Source organism: Mauremys mutica, chromosome 2 (assembly GCF_020497125.1).
Source record: "Mauremys mutica isolate MM-2020 ecotype Southern chromosome 2, ASM2049712v1, whole genome shotgun sequence".
NCBI lineage: Eukaryota > Metazoa > Chordata > Testudines > Geoemydidae > Mauremys > Mauremys mutica.
Genome location: NC_059073.1, coordinates 192,904,760 through 192,924,875, shown reverse-complemented (window position 1 = coordinate 192,924,875; position 20,116 = coordinate 192,904,760). Strand labels below are relative to the sequence as shown.

At 40.6% G+C, this 20,116-nt stretch overlaps 1 long non-coding RNA gene across 1 annotated transcript; it reads left to right on the top strand.

Annotated features, from left to right (window-relative positions):
- Positions 1–808: 808 nt before the first annotated feature.
- LOC123362962 lies at positions 809–19,416 on the top strand. The gene is made up of 5 exons (XR_006576661.1): positions 809–916; positions 2,022–2,112; positions 8,500–8,604; positions 16,680–16,742; positions 19,394–19,416. It is a non-coding gene; the product is annotated as an uncharacterized LOC123362962 (long non-coding RNA).
- The last annotated feature ends 700 nt before the right edge of the window (positions 19,417–20,116 follow it).

The window sequence follows — 20,116 nt, the reverse complement described above, 5'->3', positions numbered from 1 at the left end:
ATTTTAAACTTATTAGCACTGCATTGAGCTAGCACAGCTATGAGGGACTGAACTAGAGAGTCTACTATGGCTCATACAGCAACAAAATATTAAGTTCCAAATTAAAAATCTTTACATAGAGTTGTACAGAGATTTGTGCTTCATTTGCACCTTAATTACATTTATTAATTGGGTACATTTTACTGGTGGTGATGCATGAGCTAGAAAGAACACCATTTGTCTCTTCAATTTCATTCAGTTACATTTCCAAGGTTGCCTGTTAATTTTTAAAAGTATTATGTACTTGTCAATATAGCAAATGTGATCAGGAAATTATTGTGAAAAAAAAATATGGACTCTCGCAACACTGTTTTTATGGTAATTTCTCAGAGCAGAACTAATAAAGATGGCCATAACTTCAGCGAAGGCCTGTGGTTGTAGATGTTCTCATTTTTGTATACATCTTATTCTACCTTAAGCCTTCCTGTTCCACACTGGTAAACTAAACATTGTAGATGATAACACTTCATCATGAGGAAAAATCAGTTACAATACTGAGAAAACATTCAATTCCCAAACCTTTACTTCACTTCTGGAGACTAAATCAGTTTCCATCCTGAAAGAGTAACTGATTAGTAGGAGCTATAGTTTGGTCCAAAAATATACAAAATTATGCTTTGATAGCTAAAAAAGGTGGTGCTTTAAATATCAATCTTGCAATACATTAAAATACTTATTCTTAACAAAGAATCATCCCTAGGTATGACACAACACTGACTTCAGATCCAGTTTGCGGTACTAACAGAATCTATTTACATCCTTAAAAGGAGGCAGGCCTGAATGGCTTATATAGTCCTTGACTGTAATGACATTTAGTCCTTGGACAATGGGATGGAAAACCTCCCCCATGTTCCCAAACCACTGCTAGTCTCCAATGGTAAGTAATGCACCTTTAAAATAAAATAAAAGGACATAAATAAATGTAAGTGAATAATGTTAAATTAGTAGTGCTCAGAAAAAGTAAAACACTTGTATTGGCAGCGCAAGTTTCCCCACACTTCCCTATCATTCTGTCTGCACTATATAAGGATTTAGCAACATCCCCATCTACTGTTGCAGGAGAAAAACTGAATGCAGATTTAGTCAGCTTTTCAATTAATCTTTAGAGGAGAAATCAAAGACATAACAGCTTTCTTGTACCAATCATCTCACCAGTTGGATAGGTCCATCAATGACTATTAGCCAGGATGGGCAGGAATGGGGTCCCTAGCCTCTGTTTGCCAGAAGCTGGGAATGGGTGACGGGATGGCTCACTTAGTGATTACCTGTTCTGTTCATTCTCTCTGAAGCACCTGGCATTGGCCAGTGTCAGAATACAGGATACTGGACTAGATGGACCTTTGGTCTGACCCAGTATGGCCATTCTTATTTTACTTTTACCAGCTCTCAAGAATCACTGTTTTTTGTTGCCTTAAGGTCAGAAGAAATGCAAGATCATGATTATTATTTTTCAGGGGGTTGTTTTTATTTTACTTTTTGTAGCAGCCTAAAGCAATATCTATTTGTCTAGTATTGGAAAACATCACCCAAAATATAGGATCGGTGGACCGTGTCAGTCACTTGACAACTCCCAAGTCTCAGTGAATGGGTAGTGAATAATTCTTGTTCTTGTTGCCCAATTTCCTTTTATTTTGCAAATAAAAATTTAACATAATTGAATGGTCTTGTCTGTGGGAGGGAAGGCAAGCTATAAAAGACAAGAGATAGGTCTTTTTCTCTTGCGGTTCAATTAGTGTTGCTCACGGGGCTTCTGGGTGGGTTGAAAAAACTTAATGCCATAACTTCTGCCTTTGATCCTCATTCTTCCATACTAGTCACCACTAGTGGTGTAGTATATGGTCTTTCGCTGGTACCTAGACTATAACTGCTTCCTTTGAAGAGGGCCAGAGACTGGTTGCTTTAAAAGCAGCATCAAGAGCCATAGTCTAATGGTGATAATCAGCCCAATCAAATTCCCTTTTTTTTTCCTAATGGTCCCACAGAGAAGATCTACTAACTCCAAAATCACTTTTAGAAAGACATCTAATCTTGATTTAATGACTTCAAGTGATTGAGAATCCATCACATGCTTAGGTAAGTTGTTCCAATAGTTAATTACTGTCTCTGTTTAAAAAAAAGATATAAAAAATTACATTCTTTTTGTAGTCTTAATGTACCTAACTTCAGCTTCCAACCACTGGATCTCATTTGTGCCTTTGTCCACTAATGCAGAGGACACAATGTCCAACATGATAAACCCAGAGGGGTTGAGAAGTATGAGCTCAATACTGCATTCTGGTTTTTATTGAGTGCTTTCATTGAGCACTCTGGTTCTCGTTCAGCAAAGCACGTCAGTACATGCTTAACTTTAAGGAGATTAAGTAATCACGGTTGTATGTATTGTGACAGATTCAGACCAGAAGAATAAGAGTAAGAATAAGAGTACCCTATTGGGTACTGGGAAGTTGGCGGGCAGAAGCCTGCCCACAGTTAAAAGCCCCTCCCCCAGCCTGGGGAGGAGCTACTGAGCCCAGACCTCAACTAAAGTCGTGGGACAATGAAGGAAAAAATGGGACAGGTGTCAAAGGGCAATAACTAGGGAACTGGAAGGGGACACCAAGCAGAGAACCCCGGACAGCGCCCATTGCTACTCAAAAGTATCCAAGGAGCCAGCGGACATCGCCCAAAGGAACTCTGTCAGGATGCGTGAACGGATGAAGGAACGAAAACTGGCCCCACAGTCGCAGGCCATGGAAGGGGTGAGCATATAGAAAAAGGTGTGGAAGCAGGGAAAGAATTAATAAGGATTTGAAGGGGATCTTAATGCATGTCAGTCAGTTAGCAAGAGTTAGCCCAGCTGTAACCCTAATGACGTGAGACTTCTAGAAGCAAGGATAGTGTGAGGCAGAGGGAAAGAACTGTGTAAAAAGTTATTACGACCTTGTAACTGATAACCAAATATGCAGCCTGGTGTCTTCTAGGAGTGAGAAAACAAGATAGCAGAATGGCTTATGTATAAACAAAATGTAGTTGTTGCTCTTTATTGTCTGTATTATTGCTAGTTATTGTCTGTAACAAAAGTATAAAGGCTTGCTTTAATTGTTTACCAGTTGAGAGACCTGTCCGGGACTGGGGCGACCCTGTGTCCTATGGCACTCTCTCCCTCCATTGTATTTACTGGAGAAATAATAAAGTATTTGATTTTGCTGCACCCAAACGAAAAAGCGAGAACTGAGTTTTTCTCCAACAATGGTGTGGGGAAAAGTGCAGCCAGAACCTCAACAAGAGGTTTTGGAGGAGCCGGAAGAGGGGCTGCAACTGCAAATAGACATGCGCCAGAGTCTCCCTCACACCGCAAAAAGGGCAAGCGTTGGGAAGAGGGGTGAACCGTGCCAGGTACATGCCCGTGCTCACGGCTCCATGAAGGAGCCACCAACTGATGTTCCCAGTGGGCCGTAGAACCAGGATGGAATACAGGCTGGCCCACCCTCCACCCTCTGCAGCTGGTAAAAGGTCTGACACTTAGTATCGGGTCGGGACATGAGGGTGGGGAAATGAAGAGTGTGGAGCACGAGCGTGTAGAGATGGTCCCGTAGTGTGGTTCGGAAATGAACCGGCCACAAATCGCACAGCCGGCTTGGGTACAGAGGGGTGGGGGTCTTGAAGGCTCATGGGGCAGGAGCCCGATGAAGAGATCTGGAGGGCCTGGGGTAAGAGGTGGGCAGGGAATACCCTCTCGCAGGACCCACTTGAGGAAAAGCTGAGAAGTAGGCAATAAGGCTGCCTCCACCTGACACCAATTAACCAGTTAAGGCCATTAGGTAAATGGAGACAGATGGAATCAATCAAGGTCCCACTTATACTGTTTAAAAGCTCTCCTTCCAGTGCCTTCTGGGGAGCTGAGGTGAAAGGAGCTGGAGGAAAGGAATCCTGAGGTAAGAGTGAAGCTAGGAAAAGGGGACCACAGAGGAAGTGGCCCAGGGAATAAAAGTAGCATCAGTGGTGAAGGGAAAGCCGCCAACAGCTGCTACCATTAGAGTCCCAGAGTAGAGGGCGGGCCTGGGTTTCTTCCCCCCCCCCCCCCCATACTCTACAGAGATCCCCTGGAGAAGCAGGACTCGGTCCAGGCAGGAGGCCAAACTGCACCTACTGAGCTCTACGGAGCAACAGAGACTGGGGGTATTCCCCCTTCCCATCTCCCATCCTGGCCAGTGATGAAAGTAACTCAATAGGCTGTGACTCTCGCCACTACACTGAGAAAGGGAGGTCACATTGTGGCCTTATCAAGTTTCTGAGGCCCCTGAATCCGCCCAGAAGCGCGGGACCCACCGATACAGGCTCGGAACTTTGTCACAGTATGCATATCCTCTTTTGCACACAAATATGTGAATGAATGTTTTGGACATATCATGGATGCATACACAAAGTGTGTGTGTGTAAAACAGTAACAATCCCCTTTTGGATTTTTCCATTGATGTTGCAGGCTTTCATAATTTTACTGAGGAAAACTAAACTCGTTCTCAGAAACAGATATTTTGTTTCATTCCATCATGAAGTTCTCATAAAAGCAAAGATTCCTCCAGAGCCATGCATAAGATTCTCCTAATATAAAATTTAATGGGATTTTAAACAATGTGTTCTTTGGTGACATCCAGGAAGCTCCATCAGCAATTAGTTGCTCAGGCAAACAATTAAAGTGACTATTGAAATTCCTTGGAATTATCCCTCATTAGCCAATTAAACAACAAATCTCAATACAGAAAAACTTAATCACGTGCATGTTTCTGGTTAAACATTGCATCAGGGTAAACATTAGCCAGTTATTCCATTGCACTTTCAGATAAAAAAAAGTCTTGCAGATATCAGATCATTTGGAAAAAATATGAAACACATTTAGGAACCAAGTGCACAAAAGAAAAGGAATCAATTAAAGAAAGATAATGAGAGTAGATAAAAATAATGTATATTTTCTAGAAGTCTTCAGCATCCTTGTCATTGCCTTTAAAATTACCTCCTTTTTCTCCTACTTTGCACCTCCTATGCCCTAAAATGATGGCAACCATCTCTTTAAGAGATTATTCAATTTAACTTGTCTGTGGTTGGTGGGAGGTGTAAAAGCAGGTGGTGGTAATTTTCCCCTCACGCCTTGGGAACCCCCGAAAAGCATCAGACAAACACAAAACAGTTCACCCAACATCTGCTTGAATCTAAAACTGCTTTGACTGTGTTTACACTCATTCTGTTTACTTACTACAAATGTTTGCGTGACTGAGCTTTACTTGCATGAATGATAGCTGAAGGCCATTTCAAAGTTACAAGCACGATCATATAGAGAAAATGAAGTTAAAATTTAACTGATTAAAAATCCTAGCATAGACAAGCACACAAACATATGAGGTGGTACCACCTCCAGCCAAAACAAAGAAGTCTTGGCATATCCTAATAGTTTCAACTGTGGTAAATAACGTGCCTTAACATAACATGAAAACACAAATGTAATTTCCAGAGTAGACAAACCCAGGGTTACTACTGTCACATACCCCATCCTGGGGCCTAAGATATCACACAATTCACTTTCATATGCATTTTGGTCCTGCTGCTGCTGAGGGAGAAAGTCAGACTACCTCCTTCCTAGAAAATCATTCTTAGATTTGGGGGCAAGCAGATTATTTACCAGCCTGCCCACAAATAGACCAAGACAAAAATGAAGGAATCCATCCAACTGGCTGTGGACAATAGAAACCACCACCAAACAATGTGCCTTGTTAGGGTTCCATTTTAAATATTTCATATAAACCAACTAAGCAATCATACTTCATTTTTATTTCGAACCTTGGGGGATGACAAGTATATTAAAAGCTAAAAAATATAACAGGAACAGAATAGATGTTTTAGTTCTAGGAAAGTTTCTCAGCATTATGGTTATAAACAAGATTTGGAGCACCAACATAGCAGCACCTAGTCAAATTTAGCCCAAAATAGGTTTCCCATTTATGGTTTTAAAACTTAACACTACTAGAAAGGTTTCCATGATTATTTTTTTTAAATCTATAAAACTTCTCTCTTAAAAAAAAAAATCACGCCTGACAATTTGCTAATCGAAACAATGAAGTATGGTGTTAGTGCCTAGAACAAATAAATTGACTAGAAACAAAAGTGAAACTGGTAAAGCTACTTGTACTGTTGAGATATCCAGAAAATAAACAAAATGCACAAATGGCGAAGAGCAAATGTATGAACTCTCTTATGAATACTATATTAGGGTCCCAATCCTGCAAATATGCATGTAACCTAACATACAAGTATTACCACTGAGTTCAGAGTGACTATTCAGGTGATAAAATTATTCAAATGCATAAGTGAGTTATACTGAGATTGCAGTTTACCATTTGTAAGAGATGCATTTTTAAAAAATAAAGGTTTTTACTAGGGCTGTCCATTAATCGCAGTTCATTCACACGATCAACTTGAAAAAAAAATAATTGCTCTTAATCACAGTTTTAATTGCACTGTTAAACAATACCAATTGAAATTTTTAAATATTTTGGATGTTTTTCTACATTTTAAAATATATTGATTTCAATTACAACACAGAATACAAAGTGTACAGTGCTCACTTTATATTATTTTTTACAATTATTTGTAATGTAAAAATGATAAACAAAATAAATAGTATTTTTTAATTCACCTCAGACAAGTACCGTAGTGCAATCGCTTTATTGTGAAAGCACAATTTACAAATGTAGATTCTTTTTGTTATATGACTGCACTCAAAAACAAAACAATGTAAAACTTTAGATCCTACAAGTCCACTCAATCCTACTTCTTGTTCAGCCAATCGCTAAGATAAACAAGTTTGTTTACATTTACAGGACATAATGCCTCCTGCTTCTTATTTACAAGGTCACCTGAAAGTGAAAACAGAAGTTTGTGTGGCACTTTTGTTGCTGGTATTGCAAGGTGATATGCTGAACCTTCATATGTCCCTTCCTGCTTTGGCCACCATTCCAGGGGACATGGTTCGATGCTGATGATGCTTGTTAAAAAAAAATGTGTTAATTAAATTTGTGACTGAATTCCTTGGGGAAGAATTATCTCCTGCTCTGTGTTTTACCACATTCTGCCATATATTTCATGTTATAGCCATCTTGGATGATGGACCCAGCATTTCACTGCAGATTTCACAAAACACAAAGAAGGTACCAGTGTGAGATTTCTAAAGATAGCTACAGCACTCAAACCAAGATTTAAGAACATGAAGTGCCTTCCAAAATCAGATCAGGACAGGGTGTGGAGTATGCTTTCAGATGTCTTAAAAGAGCAACACTCTGATGCTGAATCTACAGAACCCAAACCAACCAAAAAGAAAATCAACCTTCTGCTGGTGGCATCTGACTCAGGTGATGAAAATGAACATGCATTATCGAACAGAATCCATCATCAGCATGGACGCATGTCCTCTGGAATGGTGGTTGAAGCATGAAGGGGCATATGAATCTTTAGCGCATCTGGCACGTAAATATCTTGCAACGCCGGCTACAACAGTGCCATGCGAACATCTGTTCTCTTTCAGGTGAAATTGTAAATAAGAAGCGAGCAGTATTATCTCCTGCAAATGTAAACAAACATGTTTGTCGTAGCGATTGGCTGAACAAGAAGTAGGACTGAGTGGACTTGTAAGTTTTACACTGGTGGTTTTTTTGAGTGCAGTTATTTTTTTGTACATAATTCTACATTTGTAGGTTCAACTTTCATGATAAAGAGATTGCACTATAGTACTTGTATTAAGTGAATTGAAAGATACTATTTTTTTATTTTACAGTGCAATATTTATATTAAAATGAATATAAAGTGAGCACTGTACACTTTGTATTCTGTGTTGTAATTGAAATCAATATATTTGAAAATATATAAAGCATCCAAAAATATTTATAAAAATAGTATTGTTATTGTTTAATTGTGTGATGAATCACACCATTCATTTTTTAATTGCTTGACAGCCCTATTTTTTACCTTGTCCAAGTCCCTTCAATGTTTCATTACATACCCCAGGCTCCAATATGTAATAGTTAGTTTTGCCATTACAAATCCACAATTTCCTGTATCCCTAGCTACTGATTGTTGACACATTCCCTTAAATAATTTTGGTTTGATATACAGTATATGATTTTCAGGGATTTGTCTGACAGTCTCCAGGATGAGATGAGATATTTGATGAGTAGTGGGATTCATTGAACAGATGGGACAGGAATGATGTAACCAAATATGTAAATCTATAAAGGTTTATGGTTTCTTTTTTTTACTGTTAAAAGAACACCAATACATTATCTTTGTCACTGCTGCAAAGGGATGAAAGGAATGGAGTCAGCAGTTATAGGCTCTAAATCTGGCTAAACTTTTCTTTTTAAATCTCTTTGCACAGGCCATTTAATGCTTTATGAGTTTTTATTTCAAAACATTTTATGCCCTCTTCCCCAATAGAATAATAATAATAAATAAACCAACATGCACGCCAGCATCTCAGCAGTTACAAGCCTACAGCAAAAAGACAGAATGCACATTGCGGGAGGAGAAAAAAAATATTAGGTAAGAAAAATTTTAATTGGTTGTAAATAATTAAGAAGGGGGTATGGGAGATGAGAAATTCTGACTATATTGCTCTATAAATGAACTATATATTGCTCTCTATTAGAGCTCAGCAAAATATTTGCAAGGAAACCCAAAAGCATACAGGCTTTCCTGATTATGAGTTTGTTCAACACCCAGCCCAGGTTTGCAATCCTCAGCTCCATTTTGACTGAACCTAGAGGAATCACTTCAGCACGACACTGCATTTTTGACTGAATTTTGCTTTCAGATTTTGATTTGAACTAGGGTGACCTGATGTCCCGATTTTATAAGAACAGTCCTGATTTTTGGGTCTTTTTCTTATATAGGCTCCTATTAACCCCCACCCCCGTCCCAATTTTTCACACTTGCTATCTAGTCACCCTAATTTGAACTTTAAAGTGAAAACAAAATTTAGGTAAACCCCAATATAGATTAAAACCAAGGGGAAAGTTTGCACAAACTTGTGATGAGCAAAGCTGCCAATTTTTGCTCAGCTCTATTCAATGCAGAGCACTCTACAATAGCATCTCTGCAACCCAAACATCTTGCTAACTCTAACAAGTAACCCCAGTTCAGTCCTCAGCTCCTCTTCAAGTCAGCCATGTCATGCCAGCAGTTAAGCAGACATCCCCAATGAGATCTATGAGGACTTCTGCCTGCATGTCAAGGATACAACATGACCAAAGGGGAGCTGAACTTGGCTCTGTGTATGTGCCAAATATACTCTTTGTTAAAACTCTACAAGTGTTCACAATGGGAGTTAAGAGAAAGATTCCATCATACTTACTCACATGGAGTGAGTATATCTTATATGGCAAGTAGTTGAAATGGCTTCAGTAAAACTCATGGATTAAAGAACTCCTCCCACATGACCAAGGGTGGCAGAATCTGGCACCAAATGATTAGGGCTAGATTATGTCCTAGTCCTATGGGGTTATGCGGAGGAGTAGAGGTAGTATGTGGCCCACCCTTCCCTGCATAGCCATGTAGGACCTGCCTACATTTTTGCTCCAGGCATGTGTAAGGGGAGCAGCGCCTATGTGTCCAATACCTCCTTCCAGAAGGATGAGCTGGGATAAGGGCAATGAGAGATTTCACTCCCTAAATATCAACCAGTGAAGATAGCTATGTGTGACTCACCACATTCCACTTATTTTGGAAGAGGAGAGCACTGGAGAAATTGTGCCTCAAAATGTACATCCAAGTCACAAGTCCTTGCCAGGGCCGGATTTCCAATTAGCCACATGCCTAAGGGTGCTGCCGTTCTAGGGGCACCTAAAAGTTAAAAGTGGGTTAAAAGTTTCATTTTTTATGGAAGACATGAAGGTGAGCTGTGCCTAGACGTGCGTAAAGTGTAAATCCAGCCCTGTTCCTTGCTAGGATTATGTGCTGCTTCAGGGCTCTGTCTATGAGCAGCAATAATAAATAGAATGATTGAATGGATATAATGGATCTGTACAGTAAATGCTGTAATGTGAACTTTTAAGCACAATCCTGGACTTTAGAGTAGGCAGGATTAAAGTCCATTCTAATTCTAGAGGCATTATTAATCCAGTGATTTGGAATATAACTGGAATCAGCAATGCCTCTAAAAGCAGAATGAACCTTTAAAAAGTGTTCACTCTACCTCTGAAATTATGCTTGCGCTTAAAAGTTCACATCACAACATTTACAACGCAAAGGTAGTTCCAATAATGCATTTTGGTTATAAGCAAAAAGGCAAACCTGTCTCTATCAATAAAAGTAAGATTTTAAGCCACAGGCCTTAATTCTGTGGCCCGTGCTGCTTAAATGAATAGGTTAAATAATATTATTATATTACATTTGTATTACCATAACACTTAGGTGCCTTTATCATGGCCCTGCAAGACCCCATACACAGAACAAATAAGCTCAAAAACGGACCCCTTCTTTTAGCAGTGAAAACCTGAACCTTCATTTCTGGGAGCACTACCTAAGGAAAGTCATGACTGGTCAGAAAGTTATCCTGTGGTCTTGAGATTAAAGACACTTCACTGTAGACTTTAGGCTTAAAGGAGTCTCTTCCTTTTTTTTAAATTTATGCCAGATTGCTCTAGGTCTTTTGATGTGATTATTACTATTTGGTGCTACTGTAGAGAATAGAAGTCACAACGACTCAAGTAGCAGACAGCTCTGTAGCTTTTATTTGTGAAACCTGAAATATGATTTGCTACACAAAAAAAGTGATTTAAACTTTTTTTTAAAATGTATTAAATTAACTGACTGCAGTGTAACTACTTGCTGCTAATATCCCTGCTTAGCAGGGCTTTGGCATATCATGACATTTCTTCTGTAGCAAGGAATTTAGGGCAACTTCTCATCCATAAAGAAAATCTTAAAGATCCAATTTGTCTTTGATGCCCAGCGGCCCACAAAATAAATTTGAAACTTGTGGGCTTCCTGGTTTCCATTTTTATCCTTCAGTATTTAACTAAATACCACATGTAACTGAAACACCTATCCCAGCTTTCCTAATTTAATCTGTGTGTGTTTATGGAAGACATTAAAAAACAAAAGTGAATTGCATATGGTCTGTTCTCAGCATTTAAGTTTACTTCCTGCTGTCATTTTCTGATCGTAGTGCAGAACTAATTTAATGCTGTGCTAAGTTACTATAATGAAAACCAGACCACAAAAAATATTCATTTGAGAATGATTGGTAAAATCCTGTCTTATTGAAAATTGGGCTCACTTTACCCTTACAGATGGCTGTGCAAGTACAGTCTACCTGAAGTCTTACAGATTGCATGGAAGATTTAGTCTGTACTTTAAGCCATGTAGCTGAGACTTGAACATCTGAATCCAAACGTCATCTGGCCACCTACATGCTTCACAATTAAAGATGCACTGCAGCTTCTAAATTTGTGTATACTAAAAACACTTTGATGTTCTTTTGTGCATAGACTTGACATCTTGAGCTTCCTGTGGAAAATATGTTGCATGAAATGACAGGACAGTGCACAAATTAGCCATAGAAAAAGTTAAACAACTCAAGAAACAAGGCCTTTCTTTTACTTTTCTTTTCATGCTTTAGAGAGTCACAGCAAGGATAAAATTTACATTGAAGTTAGACATTGGCTTTGCAGACTGGGAACAATTAAAATAATTATTTCCTCAATTCATTTTAAAAAAACCCCACAGTCTGTTTAATTGTTTGAGGCACTGTTTTTGCTCTGAACAACATATTTTTTAAGATCTCATATGAGGAACAGATCTGTTAAATGAAACATATCAATATTTCTGCAACTTTGGCTTATGAGAGTAGTCCCATTCACTCCAAAGAGTGAAGCGTTACTTGAGTGAATAAGGGTTGCAGGAATGAGTTCTGAAATTTTAGATATTTCATTGACTTTGTCACTGTAAAATCAAATTTGCAAAACATTGATGCGCCTCTATGATACCTGTACTGTTGTTGTTAAGATGAATGCCTCATAGTACCATTGAAATTGTAAAGTTACTTCTCTGACTTTGCAATAAAAATAGAGAAACTTACTTTTTGAATAATATATTGCAGGTTAAATTGCTAATACACCTCTACCCTGATATAATGCAGTCCTCGGGAGACAAAAAAATCTCACCACGTTATATCAAACTTCCTTTGCCCCCCCCCACCGTTCCTTGTTCCCTGACTGCCCCCTCCAGAGACCCCAGTCCCTAATCACTCCCAGGATCCCACCCCGTACCCAACCCCCCTGTCTCCTGACTGCTCCAACCCCTATCCATCCCCCGCCCCCTGACAGGCACTCACTGGTCCCAGCCCACTCCACTCTGCCAGCTCCCAGCTGCGGTGCTCCGCTTCCCGCTGTCGGTGAGTGCGGGGAGGTTGGGGAAAGGATGCCCCCCCCCACTCACCTGCGGCGGGAAGTGGAGCGCTGCGGCTGGGAGGTGGGGAGTGGAGCATACTGGGACTGGGCTGCTCCGCTTCCGCCGCTGCTGCTGAGTGCGGGGGGGATCCCTTCCCCCAAGCCCCCTCCCCCGAGCGACATGGCTGGGGCTGGGGCAAGGGAAACAGAGCGGGCTGCTCCTGGCCCCCCGCTAATCACCTGGGCCACTCTGGGACTGTGGGCCCCCCAAAAGTGCCCTCCCACAGCTCCTGCCCCCCCAGACCCTGGGGGGGGAAGCCCCTGACTGCCCCCGAGACCCTCTGCCCCTTGTTGAACCCCTCAGCCTGGCTCGGAACCCCTAACACGCTGCTCAGAGCGGCGTGTCAGAGCTTTACCGCCTTGTATGCAAACCCCCCCTTATATCGGGTCACGTTATATCGGGGTAGAGGTGTAATCTGAAAAAGTTCACATTGATTGTTCACACAGTCATACTGTCCAAATTATAAAGTATTACACTGAAAGAAAAATTGTTTAGAAAACATTAGGGTTATAAAGATAAGAATTCAAAAGTCAAGAAATGACATTAAAGCCACACAACACCTTAATTCTATCCCCTATTACATTTACATTATACTTTATTAGCCATTAACAATCTTGACCATTATAATTATATGAGCTGTAATATAAGTTTTTCTACAACATTGGATACACATGTAGAATCTCATAATACTCAGTATTGTCTATCCCAGACATATAGATTCTATTAAATCTATGAGGAATATACAATAGATAGATGAAATGAGAATATAAAGTTCATGTTGACACAATTACTAAAATAAATATAAGATAGGACATTTTATATGCTAACTTCTCTTAAGTCAATAATAATCATAAAAAAACAAGATTAAAAAATGTGCACGATGCTTCACTTCCACCATTCCATCCCATCTGCTAAAAAGTTCACCAAGGATATAAGTAATGCTGACTTTTAAATCATCATTAGGATTAAGAGTTAACAACATGAGTTTAAATTAGGGAGTTTATACCTCTCAGAGCCATTGTTTCAAGATAACTGCAGACTCGGGACAATATTGCATTAGCTTACACTTCATTGACATTTGGTAGGTTTTGTTCACAACCATGAAGACAAGCACACTTAGTGTGTTTTTTTTGTTTTGTTTTGTTTTAAACAAAAGCTTAGATGATTCTGTAGATCGTAGACAGACCATGCAACCAAACAAAAGGCCTAATCCAGTTTTTCACATTACTGTATTAATCATTGGTTCCCTATCTGGTTTTACTGTTGGGGAAAAACATTCAGATTAGATTTTACTTAAAAAATTAGGACCATCTGGTTCCCTCATGTATCGGAAAAAAGAATTTACACCTCAGAATCCCTTTACACATTTCTTGATATGATTATTTCAGTTCTAAAATGATCATGAACACAATTCGATATAAGCAGCAAAGAATCCTGTGGCACCTTATAGACTAACAGACGTTTTGGAGCATGAGCTTTCGTGGATGAATACCCACTTCGTCAGATGCAATTCGATATATTTTCCAAATTCTTAGATTTTTACTTACATGCACACCTTTAGAATTTGCATGATATTTTAATCTTTTCATACAGAAATTCAACCATCCCAGAATTTAAAAAGATCATATAGGCCGGGTATGCCTACACTACATTTGTTAACCCATGGCATAGAGTCTCAGAGCCTGGGTCAGCTGATTCGGCTCACAGGGCTTGGCGGGGGCTGTAAAACTGCAGTGTAGATGTACAGGCTTGGGCTGGAGCCTAGGCTCTGAGATGCTCCTTGCTTGCGGGGTGTGAGAATCCAGGCTCCAGCCCAAGCTCAAACATATACACTGCACTTTTTAGCTCTTCAGCCCGAGCCTCACAAGCCTAAGTCAGCTGATATGGGCCAGTGGTGGCCATGTTGTGAGTCTTTTATTGAAGGGTAGGCATATCTGTTGTGGGATAGCTTGGATGGCAATTTAAAACGCATCCTAAGGGGCAGACTCTAATACCCTTATTCACATGGAATTTTTTTTTACTCCTTGAATGATCCTATCATCTTCAGAGGGATTTAGGAGCAAGGTAGTACCTTCTCTGAGTAAGGATCTCAATCTAGATTAGCTTTTTAAATTGCCTGAAAATAGAACAGGAAGAATTTTATCCATTCCCATTACCAGCTTATTTCATGAAACAAAGCTGGCAGATGCTTCCACCTGACTTTCAACTCTTCATACACAAACTGGATGTGCACGTGCAGAGGAAATATGATGGCCGACTCCAACTACCACTGATTCTAGATGCAAAAAACCCACATTTATGGATGTGCATGCACATGTAGTGAATATCTCATTTGGACTTCTATATACATCCTCAGTCCACAATCATCAATAGCTTACAGCTCCCTACATTATAGGTTTTTTAAATGGTTTTATGCCCATTTTCTTTTAAATCCTGAGGAACTCAGCACTGGCTGCACTGTCCAGAGTCAGTGCCACGAGCAGCAATGAAGATGCCTGATGAGTACATGGATTTGTTCCTCCTGCTTTCCATCTTTCAGTTTCTCTTTTATACTCTTCCTTTCAACCACGTTGGCAACCATACATAAAGTGGATTAGCTCAGTGCTCCTGAACACAAATGCTTTCCTAAGAGCATTTCTGCAGGATGAAACTGACCAGGATCCCACCTTACAAAACCTGCAGCAAGCATTGTAGTCTGTGCCCTAAAGACTTTTACTAGCCCAACTTCTTCTGGCAGAGTAAATGGAAAATGCATTTATGTCTGGCAAATGTCAATGTGTTTGGCTTTTAAAATACCAGAGCTATTTTAATTGCTGAAAATGACTTGGGTCTAAGTTTTAATGTCTTTTTTGTTGTTATTATTGGGCATTCAAGTGATATAGAAGTAGAGTTTAAAGAAGAAAATTCCCATAAGGATTTAGAGTGCATCCCCAACTTGGCTTAAGTCATTCTTGGAGAAATATTTGCCCAGTGTAGAGGTGGGTTAAACTAGATGGTTTCCAGTTTTACTCTTCTGTCAAGATTTAACCTTTTTTCCAATATACAATCATTTGCCCATTATAACAGCATCTTAAGTGAACCACAGAGACGTTATGTGATTTTATATTACTGTCTCACAGTTGTTGGATTGCATCTGGTGCACTGCGATTCACAGAAAACAAATGGGTGTTTGGGCATCTCTCTTTTGTGGATAACATCCCCGATGCAAGCTCTATAGTAAAACAGAGCTATTCCAAGGGCTATCTGGGCAGCAGGGTAGAGGGAAAGGGAACATCTCTTCACCAGATTTCAAATTCTCTCCAGCAAAAAGGTCAGCAAAAGTAAAAACGCCTGGCCAGGGACTCTCTCATACAGTTTCTTGCACTTTAGAGCACAGGGATCCTTTATTAAGGGCATCTGGGATGCTACTCCACACAAAAAGAGCCCAGTGATTTTGGAAGTCAGTGGTTGAATGCTCACTTTAGGCCCAAGCATCTCTGACTGAAGTCAATGTAAAACAGACTTTTCCTTCTTCTGTAACCCCACATGACCATCATTACTATATGTCACCACAGTCAAAGTTTTCTTTTGCAGGGTTCTGGTTCATTTGTGAAACAAGTTACCAGAAGTTTTTAGACTGAGTCAAAGTCTGACTAGTTTTATAGCAAGGTCCATAACCACCTATTTGATAAAGGCCACCACAATAGATTATGATTAAAAACTAATCTAATATATCAGTATAATGTTATATGTCTTATATCTAGATTTTTTTTTCTAGGATAGTAGGGGGAAAAAGTAGAGCTTCCTAAAGCTAGGAAAGTCAAGAAGAGAACCCACTTCAGGATTGGGCAAGCCACTTATTCTGTCTGTGCCTATTCACCATTTGTGAAGATGGTGACAACTGTACTACCTTGCCTCACTGTAAGAATATACCAAAGACTGTGAGGTGCTCAGTTACTATAGTAATGGGAACTTTATATTATATATAAGTACTTGAAATAGATCCTGCCTATTTCTGAGAAATCCAATTTTGGAATTCTGTGACTAGCCCTTAGCTTACTACTGCTTAATAACCTCACATAGTGCCAGATATGCAGTGCTGCATTCTCCCAATTAGATGAATGTGAAACAAAAAGTTTTTGTTCTGTCTCTTCCCCAACCCCTTTGTGTGTGTCTCTCTCTTTCAGGTGGATGAAGCTGATAACTCATTGCTTCCTGCTGACCAGAGACAGCTAAGGACTGACTGAATGGTAAGCTAGTACACAAAAATATAGCTAAATAAGTCATGAAAAGATGAGTGGAGAGTGGCTGGTAGAAGCCAGGGTAGAGCAATGGGCCCATAGAACCAGGCTTGAACTCCTTGCCAACATATTATATGGGTGGAAACCCTAAACAAACAAAACTCTGGGTTCTTATGATGGGTCAGAGTCTCCTGACATCAGTAAAAGCAACAAAGAATCCTGTGGCACCTTATAGACTAACAGACGTTTTGCAGCATGAGCTTTCGTGGGTGAATACCCACTTCTTCAGATGCAAGTGGTGGAAATTTCCAGGGGCAGGTTTATATATGCAAGCAAGAAGCAAGCTAGAGATAACGAGGTTAGATCAATCAGGGAGGATGGGGCCCTGTTCTAGCAGTTGAGGTGTGAAAACCAAGGGAGGAGAAACTGGTTCTGTAATTGGCAAGCCATTCACAGTCTTTGTTTAATCCTGAGCTGATGGTGTCAAATTTGCAGATGAACTGGAGCTCAGCAGTTTCTCTTTGAAGTCTGGTCCTGAAGTTTTTTTGCTGCAGGATGGCCACCTTAAGATCTGCTATTGTGTGGCCAGGGAGGTTGAAGTGTTCTCCTACAGGTTTTTGTATATTGCCATTCCTAATATCTGATTTGTGTCCATTTATCCTTTTCCTTAGAGACTGTCCAGTTTGGCCGATGTACATAGCAGAGGGGCACTGCTGGCATATGATGGCATATATTACATTGGTGGACGTGCAGGTGAATGAACCAGTGATGGTGTGGCTGATCTGGTTAGGTCCTGTGATGGTGTTGCTGGTGTAGATATGTGGGCAGAGTTGGCATCGAGGTTTGTTGCATGGGTTGGTTCCTGAGCTAGAGTTACTATGGTGCGGTGTGCAGTTACTGGTGAGAATATGCTTCAGGTTGGCAGGTTGTCTGTGGGCGAGGACTGGCCTGCCACCCAAGGCCTGTGAAAGTGTGGGATCATTCTCCAGGATGGGTTGTAGATCCCTGATGATGCGCTGGAGGGGTTTGAGCTGGGGACTGTATGTGATGGCCAGTGGAGTCCTGTTGGTTTCTTTCTTGGGTTTGTCTTGCAGTAGGAGGCTTCTGGGTACACGTCTGGCTCTGTTGATCTGTCTCCTTATTTCCTCGTGCGGGTACTGTAGTTTTGAGAATGCTTGGTGGAGATTTTGTAGGTGTTGGTCTCTGTCTGTGGGGTTAGAGCAGATGCGGTTGTACCTCAGTGCTTGGCTGTAGACAATGGATCTTGTGGTGTGCCCGGGATGGAAGCTGGAGGCATGAAGGTAGGCATAGCGGTCGGTAGGTTTTCGGTATAGGGTGGTGTTAATGTGACCATCAATTATTTGCACCGTAGTGTCTAGGAAGTGGACCTCCCGTGTAGATTGGTCCAGGCTGAGGTTGATGGTGGGGTGGAAGCTGTTGAAATCGTGGTGGAATTTTTCCAGAGTCTCCTTCCCATGGGTCCAGATGATGAAGATGTCATCAATGTAGCGTAGGTAGAGAAGGGGCGTGAGTGGACGGGAGCTGAGGAAGCGTTGTTCCAGGTCAGCCATAAAAATATTGGCATATTGTGGGGCCATGCGGGTGCCCATAGCGGTGCCACTGATCTGGAGATATATATTGTCATCAAATTTGAAATAGTTGTGTCTGAGGATAAAGGCACAGAGCTCAGCAACCAGTTGTGCTGTGGCATCATCAGGGATACTGTTCCTGACAGCTTGTATTCCATCAGCGTGTGGGATGTTGGTGTAGAGAGCCTCTACATCCATGGTGGCCAGGATGGTGTTTTCTGGAAGTTCACCAATGCATTGTAGTTTCCTCAGGAAATCAGTGGTGTCACGGAGATAGCTGGGCGTGCTGGTGGCATAGGGTCTGAGTAGAGAGTCCACATATCCAGACAGTCCTTCAGTGAGAGTTCCAATGCCCGAGATGATGGGGCGTCCAGGATTTCCAGGTTTGTGGATTTTGGGCAGTAGATAGAATAGCCCTGGTCGGGGCTCTAAGGGTATGTTGACTTGTTCCGGTGTTAGTGTAGGGAGTGTCTTGAGTAGATGGTTCAGTTCCTTAGTGTATTCCTCAGTGGGATCTGAGGGAAGTGGCCTGTAGAATTTGGTGTTGGAGAGTTGTCTGGCGGCCTCCTTTTGGTAGTCAGACCTGTTCATGATGACAACAGCACCTCCTTTATCAGCCTCTTTGATTATAATGTCAGGATGGTTTCTGAGGCTGTGGATGGCATTGCGTTCTGCACGACTTAGGTTATGAGGCAAGCGATGTTGTTTTTCCACAATTTCTGCCTGTGCACGTCGGCGGAAGCATTCAATGTATAGGTCCAGACTGTCATCAGTAGGGAACCATTCCTATGCATGAGTTTGTGGAAATAGGAACTCTGGGTTTGTAAATGACTCATTCCATTGTTTGGCGGATATTTTAATAAACAGCACACTATGAGGTATTTTACATGAAGTAACAACCTACTTAGTCTCCATTTTTCCTTTGTCCAGAAGAGACTAAAACCCAAGACCATAGTATGACACTTATCAAAACATAAATGGGGACAAAAGTTAATGATGTTTTGTTAAACTTCTGGTTACACAATAAATTTATGACTAATGTGGTTTTTTGTTTTGTTTTTTAATTCTCAGAGGCCAAAAGAAACTCTGAACAAATAGCATCTGGTTGTCAATTTACACCAAAATATTTAGCAAAGAGAGCTGTAAGTGTAACACATTAGGGCCCTGATCCTTAAAACATTTATACACCCAATTAACATCATTCAAAAAAGCAGTCCCATGGGTTTGCAAGTACAGAACCTAACACTGCTTAGAGGAACACGGGTAACATGACAAAAAAAACAGTGAACACACACACACACACACACACACAAAATAAAGTCTTGAAACTGTCAAACGGCTTATAAGATCAATGCAGCGTGCCTTACCTCTTAATTTCCCCTAAATATGTTGCTGTAACTGTACAGAATCCTGTGATGCCAAAGGGACAGAAGACAAACTGTTTTCCAACAGAAGTAGCTTTATTTATACTGTATGCATGGGCCGAGAGGGTCTTTATAGTTGTATCGGTACAAGGCCAAGCATGTTTCTAGCACTACATAAATAGCAAGAGCAATTGCAAAAGCACTTCCCCAACTTCAGTGGGACATCTATGCATATGATTAAGGAACACAGAAATATTGGCAAAGATGTTTAAGTGCTGCATCATCAGTCCCGATCCCCTGCTGTGGTAGATTTAAAAGAGTGGCTGTACAATGAAAAGCAATTGTGGTCCCTTCCTTGCTCAACAGATATGTTCCCTACTATTTTGATTCTCCACTGCCTCGCCCCTTGTGTAATCATTTAACCCTGTAT